The sequence below is a fragment of the Vicugna pacos genome, chromosome 6 (assembly GCF_048564905.1).
Source record: "Vicugna pacos chromosome 6, VicPac4, whole genome shotgun sequence".
NCBI classification, from domain to species: Eukaryota; Metazoa; Chordata; class Mammalia; order Artiodactyla; family Camelidae; genus Vicugna; species Vicugna pacos.
Genome location: NC_132992.1, coordinates 76,649,454 through 76,677,273, shown reverse-complemented (window position 1 = coordinate 76,677,273; position 27,820 = coordinate 76,649,454). Strand labels below are relative to the sequence as shown.

At 44.6% G+C, this 27,820-nt stretch overlaps 1 protein-coding gene across 4 annotated transcripts in view; it reads left to right on the top strand.

Annotated features, from left to right (window-relative positions):
* The first annotated feature begins 1,939 nt into the window (after positions 1-1,939).
* The window catches only part of STON2 (stonin 2), a 140,827-nt gene continuing 114,946 nt past the window's right edge, over positions 1,940-27,820 (top strand). For all 4 annotated transcript variants that reach the window (XM_072963541.1, XM_072963542.1, XM_072963539.1 and 1 more), the window contains exon 1: positions 1,940-2,307. The gene's annotated coding sequence lies outside the window, so the exon portion shown is untranslated. The remainder of the gene's footprint in view (positions 2,308-27,820) is intronic.

Here is a 27,820-nt window from a genome sequence, read left to right as displayed (position 1 = left end):
ATCACTTTGACCCATACCACATGTCCATCCAGTTTGAAACCGGAGAATTGCCTGTTGACCAGAATAAGGGTGTGGCCCCAGTCTCCTTAATGCCACCCAATTAACCAGTCAGGGATTTTAGTCAATCAGTTCATTTTTGTTGAATATCTACCACTTCCCACTGGATGGATGGCCATGTAAACTAGAATGCTGAAATGAGAATGTAACACAGGTCGGGGGTTCACTACCTTTGCCTGGGAGAGTTAGTGAAAGCCTCTGGGAGGAAGGGATATTTTAGTTGAGTCTTAAGTGCTAAGTAGAAGTTGCCAGAGAAGAAACGCAACACAGGAAATAGAACTAAGTAAGCATTTTGCTAGATGAGACAAGGCATAGATGGGCATACAACAGAAACAGTTCCTGCCCATAGGAAGATTCCAGAGTGAATACGGTGGGATCCAGATTCTTCTCTCATTTATCCTTTCAGAGGGCTGAGCTTAGTGTGATGTGACCGGGTTTGATCAGTTTAAGTAATCTTTGGGGGTCAGCCTGGTTTTCTGGCTGAAGTAGCTGTCCTTCTTTGGGATGAGAGTATGACCAATCCAAATGGAACTTCTGCTTGGGCAAAAGCCGCAGCCATGGAAAGTGAGCAACTGGTATGATGGGACTGTGATGCTTGGAGACAGATGCTGGTGAAAGAAACTTCCTCATACAGTCTGTTGTGCCCTCATGTTTTTACCAGGTGAGGCCCCATCTATGCCCAGTATATCTTTCCTATATAAAGTGAATTGATTGTCCACTGATAAAAACTGCGGAAAACTGAGCTAATTTTCTCCCAGGGTCTGGGGCTCCTCAAAGTAAATGACTTTAAACTCACTTTAGGGCAAAAATCAGGCTGTTTACAGTGGTCAAGTTGGTTTTCACTAGAGTCTTTATTTCCCTTCCCAACTAAATTTCTCACTCAAGAGTTCTGTCAACATAGGAGAATAGAACTAGAGGGAAAAACCTGTAGGAAAATGGTTACATATTTGCTTTCAGGAAGACATTACTGCAACCAAAGTCAAAGGTCCTAAAATATAAACTGTACTGTTTATTTCTACTCATTGTCTATCTGGGTGTTTTGGGGAGGGTCCTTTTATGAGTGGTAGAAAAAAAGTTCTGGGGACACCCTGATTTACAGTGATCATTTTTATTCTCTAGAAAGGTTCATTGCAGATGGGAGAATATGTTGCGAGGAACAAAGACTATGGGAGAAGAAATAGAAGATGGGAACAATTTTAATTCCCGATAGTCCCTCTCCATTCTAACTTGTGCCTCTCCTTCTCAGTGTGGAGTGACTGAGTATATCTTCCAAATGAAATCCTCCCAATACTCAGAGCTGATATCACTTGTCCACACGGGACATGAGTACATCCTTATGACAGCTGTTTCCAGTGTTTCTAAATATGTGTAAAGTACTTGGGAAAGCGGCTGGTAAATAATATGCACCATGGAAACGTTAGAGTTGTTGTTGTTGTTGTTGTTGTTGTTGTTGTTGTTATTATTATTGTTCAGCCTCATCTCCCTAGCTAGGTATTAAGTTCCTTGTAATGGAAGATCTCACCGTCTTTCTCTTTCTTAATAAGTTGACAACGTGATTAGGACCTTGGACAAGTCGCTTACCCATTGCAAGCTCTGGTTGGACCACACAGAGGTTGTGTCAAGTACGATCTGCGTCCGCAACACAATTTGGCGCTCACTATTTACAAGCCACTGCCCTGTGTCCTACGCCCTTTTTATAGTAAAAGTATTAAATGAACATGAAGTCAAAACTCCATTAGGAGTGAGACGGGAGAAGCAATGATCCCCAACGTCCAGCCTTGGCACGGGGTGTGGGAAAGACTCCAAGGCGATCCCCACTCCCCACCACCCCCGTGCTACTCGCAGCGAAGCTTTCCGTTCCTCCCGGTGCCTGGATTCCATTCGCGCGGAGGGGCAGGATCCCGGTTTCAGCGACTGGATGGGAGCCTCGGGGTGCAGTGAGGACGCGAGGCTGCGGTGCTGGGGTCGCGGAGAGCAGGTCGGGGCGGCGCCGGGCCCGCCCCACGCCCAGGCTCCGGATGCCCAATCAGGGCGCGTCTCGGGCGCTCGCTGCAGCCAATCAGGGGCGGCGGGAGCGGCGCCCGGAGCCGGCGGGCGCAGAGCGAGCTCCGAGTCGGAGCCGGCGGCGGGGCTGCCAGGAGGGAGCGCGGCTATAGCAGCGGGGCGGACGGGGAGCTCCGGGCCAGCCCAGCGGGCTCTGCCGCGGCGACCTTCCGGCCGACACTCGGGACCCTGCGGGCGGCGTCGCAGGTAACCGTGCCCGCGCCCCGCAGCGGGAGAGCGAGCAAGCCCGAGGAGAGGGGCCCCGCAGGTGGAGCGGGCGGGGGGCGGGCTGGCCGCGAGGTCCTAGCGCCGCGGGTGCTGCCCGAGCCCCTAGCGCCCCCGCGCCTGCCTCGGTGGGACCCCCGGGAGACGGGTTTCAACCAGCCGCCGGCGTCCAGGGGTGAGAGGGAGTGCGGTGAGTCCGCCTGAGGCGGGCGGAGGTGGAGTCGGGGAGGACAGGACACCTGAGACCCCCGCACCCACACGCAGACACTGCCAGTGGGTGTCTTCCCCGAGATCTGGGTTCCCGCGACGCCTTCACTGGCCCGAATGGTGAGGCGACAACAGGTGTCTCTGCGGATGGTGCTTTTCTCGCCCACCCCCCACGCCTGAAATCCCGGCTCTGGCGTTCGGCCCCGCCGTCGGGGTGTCCGGAGACAGGACCCCAGCCTGCTCTCAGGCGCGCTGCCCGCTGGACAGCGCCCAGAGACGGCCTGGACCCGGCAGACCCGGGCTTTGGATGGAGTTTCCTCTGCGCGTTGCCAAGCAATTTGCCGGACACCCGCCTCTCGCTGAGATGAAGAGAGTTGATGAATGTGTGTGTGTGTGTCTGTATGTGTGTGTGTGTGTGTCTGTGTGTGTTGCAGCCGCTACTAAAAGGAGCTGCCCGAGGGCTGTAAGTGAATCATTAATTGTGGTCTTCTGCGGCTAGTAAGTGTCCTATGCCTGTCTCTTGCTTTCCCTTAGGCAGGTCCTTCATGCTCTCTCTGCCTCACTCTTCTAATCTGTAGTGACGACAATGCTTTTACCTGCCTGATAGCTTTGTTTTGAGGATTAAATGAGCCAATGCTGAAAAACACAGAGGACAGCGCTAAGTACTCAATACATGCTGGTTCTTACTATTTAATATGCAGGGTGGATGGTCTTATAAAGAGTAAATCAGACGTGTCCAAACTGGCCTAGTAACTATTTGGATCTCTGAACAGCTTTTTCCACTTAAAGGGGGAAAATACTGTTATTAATGTTACTGATACTATCATTTAAAGGTAATATATCCTTTGAGGTATTAAAAAAAAAAAAACCTGCTTCATTGGAATGGTGAGAGAGAGAAATGGGTTCCAACTAGTAACTGAGAAAACCTTTGTAACCCTTGAAAAAATTGGTATGAATGCTATGTGGAAAGAATATCATGGTACTTTGTTGAATCTGTCGTTAGTATGGCTGATTTAGGGAGGAAATTTGAAGGTTCTTATACTTCCTACTCCTCCCTTAAACAAATAAATGAAGTTTTAAAAAAAGGGAGAGAGAGAGAAGAGAAGAAAACAAACAAAAGCCCAACCACACAACAACATGCCAGCAGCTCATAGAAACCCCAAATTGCAGTTTCCACTTTACGTGATTTTTTTCCCTGTTTCTGACCTGGGTGGTCTGGTTCAATTCTTTGCCACTGTGTCACTTTCCTTGTTTAATTTGAAGGGTGAAATCAATGTTTCACCCCATGAATTTATCTTTTTAAAACCTAAAATATCAAATATGTACCAGACTTGCTTGGAGTTCTCAGCCCTCTGCTACTTGCTTCTTACCCTCTGACAAACCAAATAGGACCTTCCCAAAGATTCTCTAGGGGGATGTTAGTGGGACTCTGCCTGTGTTTTTCTGCACGTTACCCCCAGAGCCTGGGGGCACAAACGAAATGCCCTAATTCTCCAAGGGTCTCCAGTACACTTGCCAGGAGCCTTAGAAGAAATACATCCACTTAGAGAAAGTGATTATCTTCTCAGAGGGTAAGAAGCCCACTTCCAGATGCAAATCTTTCAAGTGTCAAATTAATTCACCAGCCCTTTCAGTTGCTGGTAAGGAGACTTACTCTCTGCACCGGAGTGGGAGGATCTGAAGCTCTGTGCTGGAGGAGGAAGAGAGGCATGTGGGGCAGGAGAGAGATTGCTGAGTTCACAGCCAGACCCACACCTGGTGAGAACTCGGTCTCTGTGGCCAGGAGACTTGGACAAGTTGCTTTGCTTTTCTGAGTCAAAGTGTCTCACGTTGTAAAATGAAGATTCCAAAAAAATTTTTGTTTTAGAGGATTTGTTCTAAGGATGATGCTAATGAATAGAAAGCCCCCAGCACCATTCCAGGGATGTAGTTGTAGACCCGTAGCATACAGAGGAGGTCCACAAGGTGAGAGTGATCACTTATACCTGGGAAAGAAAAAAAGACTTGATTGAGGGGATACATCTGAGCTGAGTGTAGACCGATGAGCAGTTCTCTTGTGCTGATGGCGTTCAGGTGGGATTGGAAGGAAGAGCAGAGCAGAGGGGAGAAGTCCAAACAGAGACGATATGGGAGATTAAAAGCAGTGTAATAATCATCTTAGGCCAAGTAACTCTCAGTGGCATACAACCACCAAGGTTTATTTCTCATGTCTGGTGCATGTCCAGTGTAGGTCAGGTTCTTCTCCTCATCTGTCTTGATTTTGGGATCCATCAAGACTTAAGAAATAGCCTCTCTCTGGGACAATACTAATCTTGTTTATGGGAAAGGGAAAAAAAAGAGAACATGACAGAACAAAACTATTATGGCCCTGAACGTCTGCTTAGAAGTAGCAGATATTGCTTAGCTCTCATGCTGTTGGCAAAGTAAGTCACCTGGCCAAAGCTGATGTCAGTGGTACGGTGAAGGACAAGCCTCCTGCAGACAGGTATATTCAATTAGGAGGGGAAGTGCCAGAGGAAAGAAGGCCAGGGCAGGGTCCCAGAGGCAGGTGAGGCAGGGCCCTGGGTTGTGTGCCAGGGGTTTGGGACTTTATCCTCTGAGCAAGGAGCAGCCACTCAAGGGTTTTAAGTTGGGGTTTGATAGGATCACATTTTCAGGCTGGGCACACATCTCTAGGAGCAGTGCAGGGAGACTGAAGTAGGTGAGACTACAGGCAAGAGATGATGAGGGCTCCCTGTCCCATCAATGAGCACACGCTCCCTTGCCTGGTTCTAGACTTTGTACTCAGTTTGTCAATGTATTTCCAATCCTGATCCATCACACTTCTTGTCATCCTAGTTTTAATTTCTTCTGAAGCTGGGTTTGCTCACTGGTGGACATCTGGCTGAATTTTAAAATAGTCAGACCAAGACATTGCTCACTTCTCTTGAGGTCACCTTCATAAATAAACATCTGAACCATATGATCATGCAAATTGCGATCAACCCCCAACCAAGATAAATAACCCCCTGAGAACCCAAGGTCATCCATGGCTTGGCTTCTTACTAATGGTTGGAGCAAGTTGTGACAACTCCCTTAGCTGTGACTCACTGCTCCTATCATGAGAGAGCATTCCAAGAATGGACGTTAAGGAGAAAATATGTTGGCATGTACAACATGACACATAAAATAAAACATAGTGAGGGTCTGTTTTCTTTTTACTGCATTTTTCCCCATCCTGGATGCAGCAGAAGTTTGAACTCTACCAGGATCTAGATAATGAGTGATATGCCTGCCCAACAGGCACCATGCGAATGCATGAAATACTTCCAGGGTCAACATTTTAAGTGCTGGCTAGCATATTACAGTATTTGTTTCAGGGTGGCATGGCATGAGTGTAAAATGGTCCATTGGGGTGTTGAATAAACTGGAAATTCTATGCATATTAAATTTGTATTAAGTAAGAAATGTTATGGTGGACCTAAGCTATGAAATGAAATGAGTGAGATTTGACAAGATCTTTTTCCTAATAGAGATTTGACAAACAAACGACACCTTAAAGATGTGCTCTTGAAGACAGGAGAATCCCCGGGGATTCTGGGTACCTGCAGAGGGAGATGTGAAAGCTTGGAACCATAACCTCTGTCCAGGAGGCCTGAGGCCAACTCCGTTGGTTAACTCTTGTCTGTTTCTCTGGTTAACTCTTGTCTGTTTCTCTGTCCAGGTAATTTTGGAAAGCCAGCTCTTTCCCCTCCTCCTGAAGGGTTGGCCTTAGTGCTCCGTCCCTTGGTCAGCTCTACAGCAAACTCCCACAGTTCCCTTAACCTCCGGTCTCCAGGAAACTTGGTCTAAAGTTTCAAAAGATGTAGCAAACAAAACCCTAGACATGACGGAGAGCCAGTGAGGAAAGGGACACTTAAACTAGCCAGGAGGGATTTAAAACACTGAACATATTCTTTAGAAGTGTTACCGTTTGCTGTTGGATAGCATTAATCCAGAAATCTGATATTTAAGAAATGTATGTATTAAATAGCTAGATAAATAGTATGCTCTCTGTATGTTTATACTGAATAAATGCTATGGTATATATCACAGAGATGTTTCTCCATGTCTAGCAATTTCAGGTGGTAGCTTTTGAGTGCTATTGCTGTCTTTCTGAAATATAACTGTCAAAGAAACAGACCAAATTCTACAGACAGATAATAGAAGGACAGGATTGAAAACTCAAAGTCCCTTGAATTTTCTGCTCACGTATACACCTCTGTCAGTCCAGCTAGCCTCCTACTAACCCAGGCTTGCGTGCTCTGCGGTGGTCTCACTACCAGGCAGGAGACGGTCAGTGTTCCTTATGATATTTAGTCACAGTGAGGAGTGTGAGGCTACTTTTCAGGTTGCTGATGGCCCAGTAAAATCTTTGGAAGGTGACTTCACGTGAATGGCATTGAGCATCTTGTGGGTGCAAGGCTCTAAGGAAGATGTTACGAGGAATTCAGAAAAGTGTAATACTGTGTCCTCTGACACGGCCTCTAATCTGAGAGGGAAAGGGCATAATATTCATGCAAAATTGATAATAGTTCCATAATAGTGAGGCAGAGAGTAGGCATATAATCAAAGGAACACCGTGTGCTGGGAACGCAGAGGTGGAATCTTTCTGAGGTTGTCCTGGGCTGGGAAGGCTCAGGGAGGAGCAGTCGCATTAGATCGGAGGTGGAAGTAGGGTTTAGGTGGGAGCCTCGGGTTTTAGGGAGTGGATGGACCTGAGTGAACTGTGGCTTTGATGGTCAGCACAGGCTTGTTTAGGTCTGTGACTTGGCTTTTGTATCTGGAGTCTAGGGGTCAAGTAAGAGAGGAGCAGGGAAGCCCGAGTTTCTCTGCAGTCTGCCTTTCCTGACCGCCACCCGACCATCTAATCTGAACACTCTGATGGTTTGCGTTGCTTGCATCACCTCCCGACAAACGAAGCCACTCAGTGATTCATTAAAAGATGAGTAACACTGGCCTCTAATTTGACCTTCCTAACATTTCATTTTATTAATAGGAAAGCACTTTGGAGTGAAGGATGACAAACCTGTTTATAAATACAATCTAATACGATCATAAACTCTGTCAGGCTGGCAGACAGTTGGTCTCTCTCCACTTGCAGAATGACTTGGGAAGGTCAAATGGTTTGTTTAAAGTCATGCAGGAGCCCCCTGGCACTTCTGCGTGTCCTGATGCCACCTCTCTGACATTGGTGGTGCCCAGCTTTGGTTACTCCGCCGATCTCCATAGGGCTAGTGGCCCTCAGAACTTGGGCCCTTGACATCTAGTTAGAATTTTCTCCATCTATTATTGTATCCCATGGAGGCCCTCAACTGAAACCCCAAATGTCCTCATTAATTTTAATTTGGGCATGAGATAATTACACCCTTCCCTTTCAGGCTTAACCCTGGCTCTCATTGAAAGAAAGTACCATTTCAGTGCTGTGGGTCTGTGCAAACACACCATCTGAATGAAATGGCAGCCTCAGCATTTTTCATGCCAAATGCCAACTAGTAGAGCAGGACTATCAGTGGCTTTCAATCTGCCCGTACTTTGAAGTGAGACACCAGACCCTTACCAGCACGATGGAATCACTCCATTGGCTGCCTTTCGAAGTTAGCTAATTGCTTTAAAAAAAAAAAAAGTGAGATGCTTTAAATGAAAACAGATTTTATTCCTCTGCTTTAGAAACTGAATATGTTTGTCTGTCTTTCCTGACTTAAGTTTTTAAAAGAGAGAAATTATAATACCGTGGTTATGTGGATGAGGCTAGGGTGTTCCATAGCCTATTCACTTACACGTTGTTTAAATGTTGTCTGTTGTGTGAACCCAGTTTTACTTGTATCTTTGCCAAACATAAAGTATTAATTTTTTTTGACATTACTTCTTGTCCCTACATCTCCCTCCACCTCAGACTGAAAGGTATGTAAAACATTTTTTTATAGAAATTATCAAAATCACTATCAATAGCTATCATTCATTGAATTTTACTAATTCCAGGTCCTTTGCTGGCAGTTTACTCCATATTATCTCACTTAATTTCCATCTCAGCTCTGTGCGTTCGGGAGGAGTGGGGCCTCATTTTACAGGCGAGCAGAGGCTGGAGTTGAGTAATTTGTCAAAGGTTGCAGTAAACCTGGGCTTTGAACCCTCTTCTAATCTCTTGGCTCTAGAAACTGTGCCCTTAGTCACTACTGTACCTGGCAACAGATGGAAGAGTGCTCTGAAGAGTTAACTGGGGCTGTCTGTCCACACTGGCCACACCCACAGAGATCCCAGTGGGAGGAAGACAGCCCTTGTTTTTGCTCTGGCAGGCAGTTCCCACTATCAGCAGGGCTGTTGAAGCATACTTCCTTCTCTTCTTTTCCCTATCTCTCCCTCCTTAATATTTTTGTTATAAAGTATCATCCAGCAAGGGGGTGAGCTGGGGAATGGGGATCTGTTTGCATAAATTCCGCACAGTTCTGTCACTCACATCAGCCTAATTGGCTCAGGCGGCGGGTGTGTCTGCAGCAGTTCCTTCAGCTGCTTGGTCCCTGGCGCTCGGGGTCCGTGAGCTCACGTGCTCGGCTGTGGGTTGGTGTTCAGTTCCTGAGCCCTGAGCAGGCCTTCAGGAGGCCACTCGAAGGAGTCAGAGTCATTTGCTGTCACATATAAGACTCGGCCAGGTGACTTGGCCAGTCACAGCACTGTGCTCGTGGGGCCAGGGGCTTGATCCCCTGTCGTCTGGCTGCCTCCCTCCTGTGCAGCCAGTCCTGGCGGGGCACTTGGCGGATGTGAGTCCCAGCCGTAAAAGAGCCAGATGAGGGCAGGTCATTTATGCAGACTCTGCAGCCAGACTGTCCAGGTTTGAATTGTGTAATTTTGGGCATTACTTAACCTCCCTGTGCCTCATTTTCCTTGTCTAAATAAGTGGGATAATAACTGTACGTACTTTATTGAGTTCTCAGGATGCGTGAGTTATTTAGTTAAATGAGTTGTAAAGCACTTTGAGATCAACGTCTTGGAAATAGGAAGTGTTACATATGCGTTTATGAAATAGCATATAGAAATAAAGTGGTAGGTGAACCTCATTGTTTGTAGGTAGACATGGTGGATAAAGCTCACCCAACTGCTTTAGTAAAGGTACTTATGATGAGTTGCATGCAAACGAGATAATTATCAATTGTGCTAGTGGAGTTTCCCATCTTAAAGAATCATATGAGAAATACGTTTGTTGAGGGGAGGGTATAGCTCAGTGGTAGAGTGCATGCTTAGCATGCACAAGGTCCCAGGTTCAATCTCCAGTACCTCCATTTCAAAAATTAATTTAAAAGAACTAATTGCTTTCATCCCCCAAAAAATGTAAAAAAAGAAATCTGATTTTTTGTTAACTGCCTTTTTGTGAAATGAACACAAGAGAAACCATGTAAGAGGAAGAGGGAAGTCCAGGACGACTTGTTTTGGGGGGATGCCTGGGGCTACTGGGAAGACAGAACTGCTACCATCTTGGGTGGGGGAGGCTTCTGGTGGAATAGTCTGGGGGAACCAAGAGTACTTGTTGGATTTGGGGTATGCGAAGTTTGAGAGGCCTGTTGGACATTGAAGGTGCTCAGTGGGTATCAGCAAAGTCAGGGCTGGAAGCCTCTGTGTGGGGCCCTCGCTAGAGACGGGACCCAAAGCCCGGGAAGGAGTGGAAGCAGATAAAGAAGAGAAGGGGTCCCAGGGCTGGACCAGGGGGCATTCCTGCCCCAGTGGAAAGATCAAGCCGGTGCCTGTTTTCTGGTTTGTTCTTTTCTTCGCTTTGCCAGTGTAAAGTGAAGTATGGACCTATTTGATGCTGGTGTTTTCTCTGAATGGGTTATCATTTGAATTCTGTAGCGCTTGGACTTCAGAGTCATAGACTAGGGTCAGATACTGCGTGATCTCTGCAGCTTTGTGCCCTTTGGCAGGCTGCTAACTCTCTGAGTCTCCGTTTCCTCGTCCTGAGATGGGAACTGATAGTAAAATCGCCCCTCGCAGAGACTTGAGGGCTCGGTAAGTGCGGCTGTATTAATGCAATGAAGCAGTTAATCGCTTCACCACTGTAACGTTCTCCCAGCTCATGCCGATGTGTGAGAAGTGAGGAGCGGTGACAGCTCACACATTTTTAAAGCCCTTTGAATTTTCCCTGAATGGAAAACCACATTTTAATTTAACCCACACTGCTACTGTTTTCCTTCTTTTTATTCAAAATAAAAGAGAGGTCAAGGAGGTACTGCAATAATTTCTACACACATGTATCAGCCACTTAAGCTTCCTCTGTAACTGAAACACTGCACCCAAGTTCAAGTCAGGCCCGTGGATGTGGCAACTTGTTCATGAATCACATATGCACAAGCATTCAGAGGCCTGAAAACTGAAACAGGAAAAATGGATATCCCTGCTGATGTCAGCGTTTCAGTATTACATACGCTCACCTCACGTGTGCTCTTTCCCGCTATGTGCCGGGAAAGGAAGTTCTCACTCTTTTCCAATAAATAAACTGATCCTCCCTACTGTCTTTGTTTCTTATTTATTTATTTTTATTTTTTCCCTCCCTACTTGTTTTTAAATGCAAGTTTTATACTTTTTGGAAAATGCATCTAAGACACTTGATTTCACTCAGCAAATAACATGATTTTGAATTTTTTTTTTATAGTCTCACTCTCCAAGCTCAGTTAGGACCAAGAGATATGGAGAATGAAATTCTGAAGTCTTGTCTCTCAACTCTCTAATTAGAATGCCTGCTGTGTTTGCATATGTGGTTTATATGCTTCGAATTTGTGGCTTTTCTGTTTTGCAAGAGTTACTGTCAGTGAAACGTCTACCAAAAGAAATACTACTATTAGTGGTGACGGGACCAAATCTATGTGACAGTGTGGTTGGTTTCTAAATCCCTACTAGAATTTTTGAGAAACCTTCTCCAGATGGAGGTGGGTGGTGCGAGGACTGAATGAAAACATTAGAAATACCGAAGCAGAAGAATTAATAGGAAAGAGTTTCCAGTGATTAAATGTTTCTTTCTGTTCTTTCAGGTTGAGGAAGTAAGAAGAATAGGCATAAACTGTGGGAAATTTCTTTCAACTTGGAAAAAAACAATAGAATAAATAATTCTTAGCCACAAGGTGAGAGCCAGGCAGTCACAAGGTCAAAGGATTCTGTCCCATTTGTCTCTAGTGACAGCCTCTGGCCCCGGCCCCCACATTGGAACTCTACCCTTAAACAATAGCAGCGTCCCTGGGAAGCCTAAAAGGTGCATGCAAAGGGAAGTTTTAGAATTCGGATCATTTCAGAAGCATACCAGTCGTTATACTGGTTTTCCATATTTTCCAAATTTTCTTCAGTGAGAGTATTCCTTTTTGAAAGCAAGCAAGCAAGCAAGCTTTGAGAGAGAAATAAAAATTAGAAAAATTAATTTAAAGGAAGGAAATACACTAGGTGTGGAGATGGATGAGCTGTCACCATTTCAAGGTGCTAAGTTTCTCAGATTTTATAACATGAGGATTATTTTGTCTGCGAGCCGCGACACTTCCTAATGTATCTGCTCTCTACATTTACAGTCCATAAAAAAGCGCCAGGTGTCAACAGTGCATGTCACCCATCAGAACCCAAGACCCCGCTCTACGGAAGTAGGGCCAGCCCTCAGTGAACAGACACTTATTCAACTTTCACACTGTGCCAGGGCCACCCAGGGGGCCCCGTTCCTCGCTGCTGTCCCTGGCAGTTGGAGACACCCACGTGCCCCTGCTGGCAGCCAGCAGACGTGAACGGGGATGTTTCTTGTTTGCGAGGGGCCAGCTTCACAAGGATAACGCCCCGGGCCCTGCTGCAGCTGCAGCCCGTGAGGCCCACTGCCTCAGCCTGAGTTTGAGTGTTTGGCTGGGTTGTTTTGGTTTGATGCCTATGTGTCTGTTTTGCTGGGGGGCAGCGGGAGGGGAGGGATCCTGAGAAAAGGGAAGGAGATATCCTCTGCACTACTGAAAATGGAAATAAGGAATTATCAGTTCAGGGTCAGTAGAAGCCACAGTGCCTGGCTGCCTTCTACTCTGCTCCTCTGGGATGGTTTTGCTTTGTTTTAAAAGGTCTGAAAGCAACTTGAGCTAGATAAATTGTCCTAGGGTGGAGCTTTTAACAGCAAGTGCGGAGAATCCCTAGGGGATTCATGGAGGGCCTTTAGAAAAGAGATCTGGGAAGTGCCTGCAATTAAAACTAATGTTGCATGTATGTGTATTTACCTGGAGAGGAGGGGCTCTGGCTTAAATTAGATCCCAAAGAGATCCAGAGAATTATACTTTTTTTTTTTTAAGAAGACAAATAACCAGTTCTAGGGGGGAGGTCTTCATGTTTGAGTGCATCTTGGCCTAGAGAACTCGTCCTGGTGGATGAAGTGCACCTGTAGTGGAAGTACCAGCGTAAGCATGTGAAACGTCTTAGCTGCACCCACAGAAGCCCGAGCTGCAGAAGGGTGAGGGAGGTTTCACTTCCGCCAGGGCTGGGAAGCTGGGAATCTGGCAACGTGCCCCTGCGGTTCTCTCTAATGCTTCCTGTTTTTCTCCCTCTCTGTCTTAAAACTTGAACCCACAGAGCTCCCTTATCTCTGTGTTACCTGGAGAGTTCACTAGTTGTAGCCAACACTAGTATCTCTTTTACCTGGTCTTCCCCTTGATTTAACTGAACCAGGTTGATTTTCCCGGCAACGGAAGGTTGAATTTGGTCCGGGCCTCCACCATGTGACAAGAAAAGGCATCTGGAGTGAATTCCCACGTGGCTGTTTCTCCCCGTGCCCAGCACATAAATGTTGACCTTCCCACCCTCGGTTCTTGTTTCTCTCATATTATACATTCTCTCTGGGTGACCTAATCCAAGCCCACGGCCGACCTGTCAATCTGTGTTACCAACACTCATCTCTCCCCTTCTGAGCTCTCGACGGGTCTGTTTAACAGAACCCGTAGACAGCTCAGTGGGGTCGTCCTGCACGCCTGTCAAACTCACGGGGTCCAAAATTGAACTCATCAGTCCCTGCCACCCTCCCAACCATTCTTCCCTCTGAAATCCTTGTCTTGGTGAATGACGCAAAAATCTATCCAGTTTTCCAGGACCCTTTCCATCCACCCACCACGTCACAACCCCTCAACCTAAATAAGCCCCAAATAGACTTTATCGCCATGTCTCGATGAGTGTAGTCTTAAATGGCTCATTAAAAACATTCCCCCGCTTTATCCCTCATCTTGCGATGCCTGATCGCTGTAGTTACTAGCTGGTCTTCCCACCCTCCAGTCCACCTTCCTCGTTGCTTCCAGAATGGATCTTTCTAAAATACAACTGAATCATGCTATTTCCTCATTTAAACATTTTTAATTGCTCTCCATTACCTTTATGACTAAACCCAACCTTCTTGGCATGGCCTACAAGGCCCTGTCTGACCTGACTCCCCATCTTTTCAACCTCCTGGCTTACTGCTCTCCTTCTGGCTCATTGCTTTAGTCAGACTGAATCATCTATAGTTCAGAAAACACAATGTGCTTTTATTCATCTCCTAGGCTTTACATGATTACGTTTTATTAACAGCTATTTTGAGTGGGGGACTTATAAAAAGACTGTTACACTTCAAGGGTTTAAGTCATGTACAAAACAGACATCATCACCCCATCCCTGCTTCTTGCCCCATTGCTAACACTGACCCTGAATTTCAGGCCATCCCTGAACTCAAACCTCATTCCTTAGCCCCATCTTCCCCTCACACGGTGCCTTACCTTACCTCCAGATCTGACCCCATCTTCAAAATGTACTTTAGGAGTTGGGGTAAGGGATGAGTGATGTTCAGGGATGGGGTTGGGTAGGAGGGAGGTCTGGGGGTGAATGTAAGAGTCAGGGATGTCTGCTGAACAGACTTCTTGGTAACAGACAGTGGTTTTGCATGTTAACACAACCATTTTAACCTCACTACGTAAGGTGGCACCCTCTAATTGACCATATTGCATTGTCCTGCTTTATTCTTATCGATGCTGTACTGACAGCTTGAAATGTTCTTTTCCTCTACCTCCAGCTGATTTCTGTTTGTCTTTCGAGCCCCTGCCCAGGTGTCATCTCCCCACAGTTCTTCTTCACCCCAGGATTGGGCTAGGGGCCTCTCCTCGGTGTGCTTGGCGCTGCTAGGTTTTCCTGGGGTAGCCCGGGTCACACTGCATTGTGATTGTCTTTTGTTTGCCTGTCTCCCTCTTCCAGGAAGGGTCTGGGTCTTAGCCCTCTCCGTCTCCCTAGAATTTCACTAAAATGTCCCTGACAATAGGAGATGCTGATTGAATGCTATGAATGAGTGAAGAAATGAAGAAATGGATGGGTGGTAACTTATGACAGTTAGAATTCTAAGACCCTGCAGAGCACAAATAGCCCAGAGTTCAAAAAGACCTATGAAATCATCTCTGTGTTCTGTGTGGGGGGGATTGTGTACCACCGTTGATTTCTATCCAGGTTTAACCTTCCTGTGTTGGCTCCCGCTTAGGTACCAACTCAGATCCTCTTAGCCCCACCTGTTTCTGGGATGTGGTGGTGCCCATCTCTACTGGCCTCTACCATCCTGCCATCCAAGGCCATGCTGGAGTCCCTCCCACCACTTCTGGACTCAAATGAAGCACCACCCTGTAGGGTATGGGATCTGGCTTCCCCGCCTGCTGCTGGAGGGGCCAGACAATACGTCCCAAACATGTGGAGAAGTTGGGTCACCACAGAGTGAACTTTGACCAAGGGGAACAAGAAATCAGCAAGAGCTGGCAGATTCATTCCGTCTCCTAGCACCACTTCCTCTGCTGGAAGCTTTTGAAGCTGCTGCAGTTCCTAACAGCCTCTCTGGGGATGTCCCGTAGGACCAGGCAAGAAGCTATGATTCTTGTGAAGCCCCAGCCAGTCCCACTTCATCTTATATTTGCTTTTGCTGCCTCATTTCTCTTCTTCCCTCACTCTGGCTTCCCTGGGGTTGCTCTAAAGCCCTGGCATAGAAGCTTGGTCTTAGGTTCTGTTTTCTCAGCAATTCAGCCTAAGATACATTCAAACCTACTAGCATTTCTCTAGAGAAACAGAGACCAGTGAAGGTGGAAGAGAGAGGAACAGCACAGGCCAGGCAGTCTCTAGTGTGTGTATCTGGCAGGAGTCTACACCTTCAGTCATGCCTCCCCTGTCCTTCCTTGCCTGTGCTGCATTGGGCATCCTCATGTAGGGAACTGGGCAGGTGGGTTCATTAGTAGAAAAAGATCTGTCACTTAGAAACTGTGATCTGGTTCCTGTGCAGACTGGCCATCTGTTCCATGATTTCCTATTTTTAAAAATCTTTCTAATTAAAAAAAAGAAATAAGTCAAGCATGTATCTTTAAATGTTGGTGATGCAGTGGAATATTATAAAGCAATGAAAATTGATCCTTATGAGAATCTGTGATATATTCTGTGTTTAAAGTAAGTTCTACTTATTACTTGTGTGGCCTTAAGAAGGACTGAAGCCTTAGTTTCTTTATCTGGAAAATAGACACTAACAATAGCACTTCGTCTGTGGAACTGAAGATTGATGAGATAATACATAGAAGGCCCTCAACACAGTGTCTTACAGAGGAAGCCATCAAAAGACACTTGCTATAGTAGTTATTCTATTTTTAAAGTACAACTTGGGAATGATAGAATGTTCTTCTCTGTGTAGAAAACAAATTTAAGGTGAGATTTTGTAGTTCTTAGGATTTATTTGGTTCGTAAGAGGTGATTCCTTGGTAAATCTCAGGTCTAGTTTTAATTTTGCTAAAGTGGGTAGAAAGGCCTGGTAAAAATCTTCCATGGAAGTAGTGCTTACCTGCTGGGTATTTTGTTGGAGAACATGTGGGAATCACACAGAGTTTCCTAAACATTCGACATTTCCCTGCTTTTTCTAAAATGTGGATGGGGGGTTGGGAGGGTGTGCGCTGTCTGGGGGCTGCTGGATTTTACACCCCTGGGGCAGCATTCTCTCCCTTGCATCGTCTGTGGCTGGCACCACCCAGAGTTGTGCAGCAACTCTGGGGGAGTATTAGGGTAGGGGGGCGTGGTGGAGTGCTGCGGAGGGCGTCTGGGAGGGAGGGATGCTGAACACACTGCAGTGGAGAGAGTAAAGAGGAGTTGATAGTTCAGCCCAGGAGGGAAGATTCATTTCTACCGAAGAGGGAAGGATGGGGAAATAGCTTTCCTCTTTCTCATCTGCCTGGGGGGATAAGCACTGTGGTTTTTCTACGCAGATCTGTATTGAGCTAACTTTATGATAGAGCCGCCCACCAAGCTTGAGATCTGTGGCCTGGAGCTCTATTTCCTCTAATCCTTGTCATCCTGGTATAGGGACCATTGGCAGGAGCGTCTAAATTGAAAGTTCCGTGTTCCTGTAGCTGGGCTGTAAACTGGGATAAGCCCAGATTCTCTTGTCACAGCTGGACTCCTTTACATATGGTTTCCATAAAGTCCAAAGAGGTTGGTGACGGTGCTGGTCACACTGCTGCCCTCCATGGACTGAAATAGCCCAGATGGTCGGGACACACCAGCGGTGGACACCTTGGCTGGTGCCTGCAGCAGCCAAGTCCAGGGACCAGTGGAGCGCCCGCCTGGGCGGGCTGCTGCCCTCAGCATTGGTTGTGTGATATGCACTCCACAGACACTGCTCATGTAGGTGACCACGTCAGTGGGGCCCCAAAGTCATCTGACGTGGTGGCCCTGCCTCCAGTACCTCCTCTCACTAGACCTTTCCAGGCCAACTAGTGCCTCACATCCAGCCAGCCAGGCTGTTTCCTGTCTCAGGCTGAAGCTCACACCACGACGTCCTTTTTTCCCTGAATTTCTAAGACTCCCCCCACCCTGCCCTCGCACTTTCGCTTCCTGAATGCCACGACCACAGGGGTGAAATCAGCAAGTTCTTGCCTTGTTTCCTTACCAGGCTGACTCCTCCTCGCCCTTTATTAGCGGAAGGAGTGATGGTAATAGGTAACATCAGTGCAGCACTTAGCGTTCGTGGTGCTGGGAGTCTTCCATGCAGTGGCTTTTTTTATCCTTACAGGAAGCTCTGAAACTGATGTGAAATTCAGGTTTCAAGAGTTTGAGAGACATGCCCATGATGACACTTAGCAGTGAGGGGACTTGGCCTGCCTGACTGCAGAAATTGTGCTGTTTATCTTCCCAAGAGCCAGGTTAGATATAGCCTCTTCCAGGAAGCCTCCCTGGTTGCCCCCACCCCACCCTTGCGACCTTTGGTCACTCTCCATAGTAACCCTTGCTGTCAGTTAAATTTAGGTCCTCTTAGAGTTGGTGGAGAAAGACCTATGTTCCTTCTTTATTCTGAGGTTCCCATTATATTAAAGACTGAAAAAGTTCCAAGACAGGGTAAGAAAAATATTAGGACCTTTTTTGTATATTTGCATTTAACCAAATTCAAACTCATACACATAGAAACAATATAATTTTGCTACACACAAGGTGCACCTATAGGAGTTACGAATGATATTCATTGAACTCTCTGTGCAGAGGGTTTCGTAATGGGACATGAATTTAAGGTTGTAGAAGGCATATCTCTCGATCCTTTCAGTGTATTTCTGCGACTAAATGTGTGCTTTCCTTCTTAATAGTATTTGAAGTGCTTCATGAGTAAGAGGCCACTGGCTAATTGGCCTTCCTGAATTCTGTATTATTGATTTCTCTACCCCTCACCTCTAGCCTAGACTCAGGGATTGGCACACTATAGGCTCTTAATCCTCGTTGGCTGGTTGAACAAATGAGTCAATGAATTGTTTGAGAAAAGTCTGCGAAGTCAGGATGGTTTTGGTTGGGGTCCCAGCACTGTTATGTACCAGCTCTCTGGCTTTGAGCAAGTTACTTGACCCCTCTGGCCTCGGCTTTTGTCATCTCAAAAATGGTGCTATTAGTAATGGTACCTACCTCAGAAGGTTGGTGGGAGGAACAAAGGAGATGATCTGTAGGATGACAGAGGGGAGCCTGCAGGTGAGAGTGCTTGGGTCCAGGGCGAGGAGGTGGCTGACGGGTCTGTGGGCATCATTGTTAAGAAAGCAAGAGCCACTCCAGCTGCTTCCTTTGCCCATGCTTTTGCTTCCCTGACCAGCCACGGGGAAGGATGATTGGCCACCCTGGCGAGGCTCCAAAGCACCTGACTTTGTTTTCAGGGCCCCTGGCCCTTTCCACTCTCTGCTACTTGATTGACAACGATGTGCTGAGCTTACTTTATGAATCCTGCTCTGCAGTCTACAGAGTGCTCTCACCCACGTTCTCTCGCTTACTAATTATTCAGAATTGGAATATTCCCTGCGGTTTCAGGAAATTCCTGCCCTTGTTATGACATGCCTGGTACTTGCCCCTCTCCTGCTGATAAAGTTATCACCAAGGACATTTGTTCCTGTATTTACTGAATTGTCTAACAACGTTTTCATTTTTTTTCTCCCAAGCCTGAGACTCAAAGAATCTCAAAGAGAAAATGCTCATTTCCAACCTGTTTGTAAATGGCCAGATATAGAGGGGCCTGCTTGGTGTAGGCCTCCTGCCTCCCACATGCCCTTGTACTGAAGGGCAGAGCATGGCAGCTTTCCCTCACTCGGGCTCCCTCCTCTTTTCTGTCTATTTGGAGTCATGGGGCCTTAGGACTTGGATGGAGCATCATGGTGTTAAAATACATATAACATAGAAGTTACCATTTAACCATTTTTAAGTGTGCTATTCAGTGGCACTGAGTACATGCACCTTGTGCAATCATCACCGCCATCCACCTTCATAGCTCTTTTCATCTTTCAGAACTGAAACTCTGTACCTATTAAACAGTAACTCCCATTCTCCCCATCCCCTACCCCAGCCCCTGGAAACCACCATTCTACTTTCTGTCACTATGAATCTGACTACTCTCAGGACCTCATGTCAGTGGAATCGTACAGTATTTGTCTTTTTGTGGCAGGCTTATTTCACTTAATGTATGTCCTCACCTTTCATCCATGTTATTGCACGTGTCAGAATGTCCTTCCTGTTTGGTGCTGAATGACATTCCGGTATATGTATACACCACGTTTTGTCCATCCACTCATCTGTTGATGGGCACTTGAGTTGTTTCATCATCTTTTGCCTCACCTATTACAGTAGCTTCCTAATTATTCTCTTTGCTTCCATTCTTTCCTCTTCCACTCTGTTCTCCACTCGGCTTCTGAAAAGGCACATTGAGTTCTGTTGCTCCTCTTTAAATCCTTCACTGACTTTTCATTGTGCTTAGAATACAATCTAAACACCTAAATCTGGGCCACAAGACCCCATGTTTACCTTTATAACCTTATCCCACGCCCCACGCTCCTTGCCCACTCTGTGCTCAGTTCAAGTCTTTTCTTGTTAACTTTTTCCCATCTCAGACTCTTTGTGGCTTCGATTCCCTCTACCGTGAATACTCACTACTTCTGGTCATGGTTGGTGTCTTCTCATCCTCACAAGTAGTAGTTAAATGTAACCTCTTCAAAGAAAGCTCCTGTCATCCCATGCGTTACAGGATTGCTTGTTATTCCTTGTCTGAACCATTTGTCGACTTGCAGAAATCTTGTTTGTAGTTGACTTGTCTCATCCCTGTTTTTCTCTCTTGGATAGAAACCCCTGGAAGGCAGGGTCTCTATCTATCTTATTTACTTTTGTATCCTGACTGTCTAGCAGGTCTTTACTAACAATTTGTTGGACGATGAATACATAGCCTGTTTTTAGAAAGAGTCTGAGAGAAGATACCACAATCGATTCTACTTTTAAAACTTTTCTCCTTCATCCCATCTCCAACACCTTCCAAAATGCTGACACCCCTCCTTGAAGAGTCACTGGTATGACATCATCATTCCTGTTCTAGAAAACTGGTTGAATGTTCATTGGCCTCTGGAGGTTCAAAGGAAGGGCACCTCAGATTTGTTGTTTAACTTCTTGCACTGAAAATGATCACCCTTCCAGCCTGGCTACATGTCTCTGGAAAGGCAAGCTAACTTTGCAGTGCCCAAAGTAAGTGAAGCAGAAAAAGAAATTAAATCTTCTGGAGAAAGAAATCCATGTAATATGTTCCAAAGTGCTACATGGAAAGTTTAGTGGGTTTTGCTACTTTCTGTTATTTTTTATTTACTACATACTATGGGTGATAATTTATTTTAGTTGAAGTTCAGTCCCTTGTCCATATTGGGAAATGATTTAAAGAAGTCTATATCCAGGCCCTCAAGATTTTGAGCTCCAGAATAAATTCTCCCCCCATTTTTAAACTACAGTGCTAGAACAGCATGAGTAGATTCTCTGTCCAGAGTATCACAGGCTGAAATTAAGGGTTGGCCACTGTGTTCCCACCTGAAACTCAGGATCCCCACCAAGCTTATGCCTGTTATCGGGAGAATTCAGTTTTTGTTTTTGTTTTTTGTGGTTGTAGGATTATAGTTCCCTTTTTCTTGCTGGCCTTCTGTTGGGTACCACTCTCAGCCCCCAGAGGCTACCCTCAGATCCTCGCCCTACCCTTCCTCTCACACTTTGAATTTCTCTGACTTCCTCTTCTGCTACCACCCGGAGAAAACTCTCTGCTTTTAAAGGGCTTGTTGATTAGGTTAGGCTCACAGGGAAAGTCACCCTGTCTTAAGGTCATTTGATTAGTAGCTTTGTATCCACAAAGTCCCTTTTGCCATACAGTATGACATAATCACAGTAATAACACTAGGGTGTGGAGATCTTGGAGGCAGGTCATCGCAGAGATCTGCTTGCCACAATTTCTGTCTCCTACTTTATTAGTTAGAATTGCATTTACCTGCATGTATCAGAAAGCTTGATTATAATAACTTAAATTTCTTTTCACATAACAATAAATATAAAGATGAGTAATTGCTGATAGTGATTCAGTGGCTCAGTGACATCAGGGCCAGTGACTCTGTGGTTCTCTTAGCCTTTCCTCATGGTTATGGTAGCTCCAGCCATCATGATTATATGCAAGACAGGAAAAAAGAGGAAATGAGCAGGATTAGGGCAGCATGAGAAATATCTGTTACCTTTATTGCGTATGCAAAATAAACAAAGACAAAGAACACTTCCCAGAGCTTTATTTCTTACCTTACTTCCACTTATGTCTCATTGGTCAGAACTTAGCCAGATGGCCACTCCTAGCTTCAAAGGAGGCTGGGAAAGTAGGAATAGGAATTATTGTGATTGGCTCAACCAATAAACACCCGTCCTCCAGTGCTGGATGATAAGAGAAAATGGATGTTGGTGATATGGCTAACATATCTGTTATACTTATTTTCTGGAAGGCAGAATGTGGTATAGTAGAAAAAGTGCAAAATTTAGAGACTTGTGATCCTGTCCCAACTTTGTCATGGTTAGCTGTGTGACCTTAGAGTAGTCAAGCAGCCTCTCTGAGCCAGTTTCTTTATCTATCAAGTGAGAGAAATATCTGGTTTGCTTATCTCAGGGTTATTATAAAAATGGGTTGAAATTATCTATGAATTTCTTTTCATCCTGGAAATATATACTAATTGTAATTTTTGGTAAGTATTTGCTATAAAAATAAGAATATATTTCATTGCTTCTAAGAAATATATGTATGTATACATATAATTTTAAAATATTTTATAATCTCTGAAATCGGATGCATTTTATAATCTATGACGTCTTAGTTTCAATGAAATATAATAATAATATTTTGTTAAGCTTCTTGGAAAGGCTTAGGATTGTGCCCAGGAAATGTGGCCACCACTGGGACCCACAAAGCTCCTGTAGACTCCTAGGGAACTGACAGTCTTGTAATGCAATATCCAAAGTGACAGACTCACGGCTTCAAAATATAGATGAAAAGAAATGATCCACACCAACTCCCCTACTTGCATACAGGGAAATGTTATCTCTATTCCAGGTATAAAACTGAAGTAAACCAAGATGAGTTTACAAGAGTAGACCATTTTCTAAGAGTTCAAAGTACTAGAAAGTATTCTGCAAACTTTACAGCATGATTGACCTCCTACCAGCGTCTTTCACTGAATGTGACACAGTGTTCAGCTACCTAGGGATGTCATTCAGGGTCACTGCCTCAGGAATGCACCGAGATCAGTGGCAACTTGTTTTTCAAGTCAAGTGTGACTTAGATCCTTGACTCTGAATGCAGAGCCATGGAGCTGTTAGATAGCACAGCCATCAGGATTGTTTATTTTGAAGAAAAATCACACTACAGTATTTACAATTGTATATAAATATGTAAAAATATATAACTTATAATCTTGGGGTATACCTATATGTGTGCCTGTACAAATATATGTATTTATATGTGTATGTATTTGTATATCTGTGTGCAAGTATACACACACACATAATGTGACTTTCGATGGGGCAGAAACAGACTTTAGGGATAAGGGGTTGTGGTGTATATGCTTGAAAGAGAGAAGTAGAGGGGAGTGAGTTTATGGAGACTGACTACAGTTGAAATATGACATTTGTTCCTTTTGGAGTTCTTTCTCCTGTATGCCTGACTTGAGGCTGTGACATTCATTCTTTTCACCAATTTCCAATGGAAGACTAGTAATCATTCTCTTATATTTTTTAAAAAATAAATATTTAAATGAAAGAATGAAAGAAAAAATGGTAACAAAATAGGAAGAACAGACCACCAGAGTCACTCTATTTTTCCCTTTTAGGAAGATCAAGTCACCTGTTAATTAAAGTGCATGTGTGTGTGTGTGTTTCAGTGAACTCTGTTCTCACATAAAGGAAAAGAATTTGAAAGGAGAAGGAAGAGAAGCAGTGTTCCAAGTCCTTAATCTGATTTAGGTCTTTGTCATAGGGTAATCCGGCCTTCCGGGCTTCTGTTTATTTGGAGAATTTATGAAGCAAGCAGCCTGGTTACTTTTACTTCCTGATTCAACTTCTGTGATTTCTGTATCCGACTGTGACAGAGGCTGCAGAGTATAAAACCATGCTTGACATTATTTTGCATCACTGTACTGAGCACATTTCTGAGTGCGTGGTCAATGCTCAGTGTAAATTTGTTAGATGTCTTATTTTAGAAGAAAGCTCTGAAGAAACACAAAGAATTCATGCAGTCTTATTTTCCCCATTCATCCTTTCTTCCCTGTTTTCCTTTTGACCTTTAGTTGCTTTTCCTTGATCAGGAACAAGCTGAGGCTTTACTTTGGGTTTGGAATTGGCACCAGGATCTAGTTTAAGATGTTTCTGCATAAACCCTTAATAGCTGACTGGCTAGCACTTGCCAGTAACCTCAAAACCCAACAAGTGGATGCAGAGATTTTTAAAGTAGCTGTCTGGTTGAATACATATGACAAAGAGATGAAAGAAAGATCACTAAGTTCTCAGATTTAAATAGCCTCCAACCAAGCAAGAATTATGTTATGATATTATGTAGCATAGCTAACCTAATAAAATAAAACATTGTCCCAGCTCTGAAGGGGTAGATTTAATCCACATGGCTATACGAAACCCTCCTTTCCTTTTCATGTGATTTATGAAAGTTCTATAAAACTGCTAATTAATATTTCCAGGACATCAGTATAAAATCACTCTAGATGATCTGAACTAGTCTTTTTTTTTCCTTAAAAGTGGGCACAAGTCAGTTAGGAATGTTTCAGGGGAGGACTTCCAATTTTTGCTATAACCGGTTAACAAACTAGTCCTTCTGCAGTAAACAATCACAAAACCAGACAAAAATGTGTAAGGTAAACCATTTTCAGATATGGGTCAACAGAAAGCACCATATTTCGATTCTGAGAGAAGGAAAACTCATGAGGTGATCCTGGTGATCCCCTTGGCTCTCTTCCAGGGGAAACTTCCTGACTGCAGCATAGAATGCTAGTCTCCGCTGAGCACAGCAGTCCTCTGAGCTAAGGAAGCAGAGATCAGAGTTGGGGGCGACTGAAGCATCTGGAATCCGCAGGCAGGGCACTGGAGAGGAGAGGGTTGCATAGGGAAAGGGGAACAGAAGTGTATCTGAGTGTACCCAGGGAGTCCTTGGCCAGGCTAGAGTGCAATGGTACAGACTGAAACCATATGTGAGATTTCCCAGAAGGGACGGCTCCAGGGTTGAGAATGGGACAGAGACACTAGAGGTCAGGCAATACTGAGGGATGCTGGTGGTCCAGCCCAGCCACCTTGGAAAGACCTCCTTAATACCTTATTCACATCCCAAGCATCCAGAAAAGACACAGAAAGTCTGTGTCTTAGGGCAAAGTCTATGCTTTTAAGCAGGGGTTATTTTTGTTTTTTTTTTTTTTAGTAAAGGGCTAGATGGTAATTATTTTAGGCCCTCTAAGCCATACAATGTCTCTCACAACTACTCAACTCTGCTATTGGAGAGCAAAAGCAGTCATAGACAGCATGTAAATAAATAAGCATGGTTTTGTTCCAATGTCTTTTTTTTTTTAAACAAATGAAAAAAAAAAAAGCAGAAGGAAGGCCAGATTGAGCCATCACCGCAGAGCACCCCTGCTCTAGAGTAGGGCCTAATTTAAATCCACCCTAACAAAGCCTAGAACCAAGTACTGTCAAGGCAAACTGAGTCTGGAATTTGAGTCCTGCAGTAGTTAGAGCGCCCTGGGAAACACCTTGGGCTTTTCACAGATTTCATCCAACAAGGAAGACTAAGCCTATGCAAGAGCAAGGTGAGCAGGCAGTTTGACTTCTGGCAAAAATCAACTCTGCAGAGGGAGATCAAATCCAGACTGTCTTTATGTGTCATCAACAATTGTTAGGTATGTAATGAAACAGGAAAACATGACCCATAGTTTAAAAAACAGTCTACAGAAATTAAACCCCAATGGTCTAGATGTTGGATTGAGCGAACAAAGCCTTCGAAGAAGCTGTCATAAATATGTTCCAAGAACTAAGGGAAAATATTATCAAAATGAGTGAATATAAAAGGCATCTCAGCAGAGAAACAGGAACTATAAAATAATCTAATGAAGATCTTGGAATGGAAAAGTTGAATAATTGAGATGAAATATTTGCAGAATGAGCTTAAGAGGAGAATGAAGATGACAAAAGAGTCAAGGAACTTGAAGGTAGATCAATAGGAGAAGCAGGAGAGAAAGGGGCAGAAAACACATTTTGAAGAAATAGTGGCTAAATTTTTCCAAATTTAATGAAAATATTGACATACATATTCAGGATATCACACAAACTTAAAGTAGGATGAGTTATAAGGAAACTACATATAGACATAGCCATAGTTAATTGCTGAAAACTGAAATCAAATCTTGTAAGCAGTTAAAGATAAAAGATATAATAGTGAAATAAGAATTATAACTAACTCCTCATCAGAAATAATAGGGACAAAAAGATGGGATCCTGAAGAGAAAAAAAGTCAATCTCAAATTCTATGTCTAGTATAAAATAGCCTATAAAAACAAAGATGAAATAAAGAATGGATTGTTTAAAATCCATGCTGTCCAACAGAAATATAATACAAGCCACATATGTATTATTTAAATTTTTCTAATTGCCCCATTAAAATTTTTTTTTTTTGCTTGTATTTTACTTTTTTAATTGGCGGTACTAGGGATCGAGCCCAGGACCTTGTGCACGCTAAGCATGAGCTCTACTGCTTACCTACTAACCTCTCCCCCGTTAAAAATTTAAAACAAAGAGGTGAAATTAATTTTAAGAATGTATTTTATTTAACACAGTATATCCAGAATATTACCATTTCAACATGTAATCAATATAAAAATTATTAAATAGGTATTTAACACATTTTTATACTTCTTGAAATCTGGTGTGTACACTTTGGACCAACCGCATTTCAGTAGTCACCTGTGTCTAGTGGCTACTGTACTGGAATTGAATAGTACAATTTTAGATCAGAGAAAGGAGAATGGACATGTTGCCCTGTATCCAGATTGTTTCCCAAGCTATCTTATACATAGTGTTTAAATTAACCTTTCTAAAGCATTTACCAGCTCAGGAGACCTAAAGAGGCTACCTATTATGTGGTAAAACAAGTTAATTTGTTCACTCATTCATTTATTCAGATATTTACTCAATAAACATTTGCTAAATATCAGACCCTATTCTAAGAGTTGGAGACATCCACAAGAGGAAAATCCAGTCCCTTTCCTCAGGGAGCTCTCAGGCTAATTGACACAATGGCCACATTAGCAGGCAGGTTCATTATAACCGGATAAATGAGTAAGATACTATCAGCATACAGAAGACATGGGGGATAAGGGACAAGTGGGATTAGTGGGAGCTAAGGAAGGGGACTGTACATCGGAGTTCTTCACTGCAAGCGACAGAAGCTGACTCTGGCTAACGCAAGGAGGAAGGGGGTCTGTGGCTGTGAGGAGTTTTTAAACAGAGCTGTGGCATGGACATTTTCAAGTTCTAGGAAGGCCCTGCTGGCTTACTAGGTTGGGTAATAGGTTAGAGGGGGATGATGCTGAAGGCAGGGGACAGGTAAGAGGCTAGTAATTGCCTGAATGAGAAACGATGCGGGACTGAACCAAGGCAGTGGCAGTGGGAACAGAAAGGGCAGTTTCGAGAGTTCAAACTCTCTCTGAAATTTAGAGCTGTCACTGTTTCAACCCCTCCTTTTCCAGTGCACTCATCTCACTTCCACCCTCTTCAGGTAAACAGGAGATAAACTCATTGTGATCTAGCTGTGCCATCTCTGTTCTCTCTTCCCCAAATGCCTTTGTCCCTCCTCCCTTTCACTGAGAAGCCTGCCTTCCAATTTAAGATGCAGCTCATGACCTCCCACTGCTCAAGCCCTCAGTAGTCTCTTAACACTCTGACTCTCTCTCTGCAAGGGTGCTGTCATTGTTGTGGTGGCTGACCCGTCACAATAGGTTAGAGAGCCTGTTGTGTTATTATGTCACTGTTATACCTCCCTGCAATGAACTTTAAGCTACTAGAGACCAATGATGCTGTCTCATTCTTCCTTGTACTGTCAGGGTCTAGAATGGTCCTAGCACAGAGTAGCCAGTCCTGTTTCTGCTGATGCTGGCCCCTGGCTTTGTGGGACACACTGAGGCCCTGTCTTGGCTGATAGCTTCCATCACCAAACTCCTGGCTCAGGACAGTCTGAGGAAAGTCCCTTAAGCACATTTCTTGAGACTCTCTCCACTCGTAAACTTTTCAGCAGCTTCCCATTTCCCACAGAACCCTTCTCCTCAGCTGTTCAGGTCCATCAGCCTTTCTCTCCAGGAGATACCTCAGCTCTCATCAGACTGACCTCTTCACTGGCCCAGGAACACGCCCTCACACGGTCTGATTCTTAATCGCCACTTAGGCTGATACCCCGTCC